At 38.8% G+C, this 2,500-nt stretch overlaps 1 pseudogene across 1 annotated transcript in view; it reads left to right on the top strand.

Annotated features, from left to right (window-relative positions):
• The window catches only part of LOC145494238 (E3 ubiquitin-protein ligase UBR5-like), a 60,518-nt pseudogene that overhangs the window by 26,725 nt on the left and 31,293 nt on the right, over positions 1 to 2,500 (top strand). Inside the window, exons 12-14 of the transcript XR_014050244.1 lie at positions 671 to 919; positions 1,759 to 1,995; positions 2,474 to 2,500. The exon at positions 2,474 to 2,500 is cut by the window's right edge and continues 214 nt beyond it. The product of XR_014050244.1 is annotated as an E3 ubiquitin-protein ligase UBR5-like (transcript). The remainder of the gene's footprint in view (positions 1 to 670; positions 920 to 1,758; positions 1,996 to 2,473) is intronic.

Here is a 2,500-nt window from a genome sequence, read left to right as displayed (position 1 = left end):
TGATAGTGATAGTGATAGTGATAGTGATAGTGATAGTGATAGTGATAGTGATAGTGATAGTGATAGTGATAGTGATAGTGATAGTGATAGTGATAGTGATAGTGATAGTGATAGTGATAGTGATAGTGATAGTGATAGTGATAGTGATAGTGATAGTGATAGTGATAGTGATAGTGATAATAATGGAATTATTTTTGGTAGCCTATGCCAAATGTCCTACTTCGTAGCCTTGCAACCTATCCATTGGAATGTTGACTAGAGTGGGTCCACTTTTTTTTGTTCAGGCAAAGCTGATTTCTTTGTACTTTTTTAGAATTCATCTACTGTAGATCAGTTTGAACCCTGTGATTTTATAACTCAGTGATAGAGGGTTTACATTGGCTTTATTACACATCATATTGAAGCTAGATTAATTCTAAATTAATGATAAAAGTGAATGATGTTTCAGAGTCGTCGTGACACCATTTTCAAGTTCAAAAAGATAAGAAATAGACTGTGGGAAAAAAGATTAACTTAAGAATATTAAATAATTAATGGTGTCATGACGACTTTGAAACGTTCTTTTCTCGTTGATTTTTACTTGCTTCATATGTATACATGTATACCAATTTAGTATTATTAAGTGGAAGTCGATACTGAAATGAATTCTTGTCATGCAATCTATTTGCAGTCAACATGGGCAGCCTCTTAGAAGCAGCTTTACTTGAAAGATGTGATGGCAACAGGAACATTCTCCATGCATGTGTCTCCAGGAGTTTCCCAACTTCTGCTCATGAGCCTGGTAAGCCAGTAGAATCCCAGAGTGGTGGCACAGCTACAGCGACTGGTGCACTTGGTAATAAGCTGGAGTCCATTAAGGGTGCAGTAGATGCTCTCGCTGCAGCTGTGGCAGCAGCTGCGGCAGCTGTTCGCTCAAGTGGTAAGACTGATGGATCTGTTGCTGAATATTAATCTTTCAGTGGACATCCTTCCTAGTTTCAATGATATTGCATGTAATTCAGGGCTCAAATGAAAGACACATTGGCAAATGCTTGCCTCGGAACTGTAGAGTTACGTCTTAAAATCTGGCAATGGAGCCAGTTGGATCGTGATGCTTGCAATATGTAATTTTGTTGCCTTTTCACTGAAATGTCTCTACTTAGTTGAGAAAGGACTATCATAGATTGTGTAACTCACTGCTTTGGCTGACTGTGATAAAAACAAAATGTGCTTGGTAAACTCCAGCTTAACAGCCAAGAATGATGACTTTTCACAAAATATGAAAGAAACCTCATTCCTATTGTTGTTATAGGAAGCTCTGACTTTGCTTGTTTTGTTGGTTACAATTATATTAAGGCCGTTTGCACTTATTCTGTGGTCAGTAATGGGTTTCTTGTGATTGACATGCAAACGAAAAAAGAAAGAAAAAAAAAATGGGTCGCTGACTTTGTTTCAAAGGTAAAGCATGTAGCCTGACTTTGAAAACTCTGATTTTGAAAAAAAATAATCTCTAGGATTTTAAGTGAAAGATGTCAAAGAAGAGTCAACAGAGGCAAGCAAGAGTTCCAAAAGTTGCCTTCCTTTTCATAATACATAACTTTTAAAGAGGCACTTGAAGCCTTTGTACAGTTAAGCAAAAAGCTCGAAAGGGCAGAATTCAATGCTGCGCTCTCCATGCATGACATGGCGAATTGTGTGTGCAGTAAGGATCAATGCGCAGAAACAATCAACATGTAGTCTTTAAGTAGACTGATTCTGTTTCTATTGTCATTTTCCCAGATGGTGTTACCAGTAACTCGGGTGCTGGTAATAGCTCTGGTTCTTTGGGTAGTGCCAGTGGTAATGGAGGTAGTACTAGTGGACCAGGAGGCAGTGGGGGCTCATCAAAACTGGGTGTGCGTGAGATGATGCAGCGAGCAGTTACTGCTGCAAGATCTGCATCGTCCTCACTTGCAGGACTTGATGTGGAGGAAGATGCTCCTATACCCACTTTGCACTGGCCACCAGATGCTCCAGGTGATAGCACTGGCCTCATTCATTTTGTGTAACTTAGCACTCTATTTTAAAAGCATTTAGCTGCAAATTTGAGCACACATGCTCGTTAATTGCCACTTATGACTCACTACAGCAGTCTTTCTACTGTTCTTTTATCATTCTCCTCTATTTCAACAACTTTCTATCTCCTTTTCCGTTCTTCTAATTCTTCCAATCAGTTTTACGTGAATGGTCCTGCACCTCCCTTGCCACAATTGTTTAGTGCAAGAGGACAATCCAAAGGTTCAGTTGGGCTTGAAACCTCCAAATATATCTTAAAGTGAACAAATCACTTTATAATTCAAAAGTCTGATTTATCAACAATTGCAGTGGGGTTTTCTAGTACTGTGCAGGAGGCGAAATGTTTCACTGCAATCTCAGTACTGGTTGTAAAAATGTGCAATATCAAAATGCCTAGCTATGCTTGTGTGTTTTAATTATTTTGCTTCTGACTTTTTAGATGTACGAGATGATGAAACAGGTCCAT

The sequence above is a fragment of the Orbicella franksi genome, chromosome 8 (genome assembly GCF_964199315.1).
Source record: "Orbicella franksi chromosome 8, jaOrbFran1.1, whole genome shotgun sequence".
In the NCBI taxonomy this organism is placed as follows: Eukaryota; Metazoa; Cnidaria; class Anthozoa; order Scleractinia; family Merulinidae; genus Orbicella; species Orbicella franksi.
The sequence above is the reverse complement of the archived record's forward strand: the minus strand, read 5'-3'. Positions and strand labels throughout refer to the sequence as shown.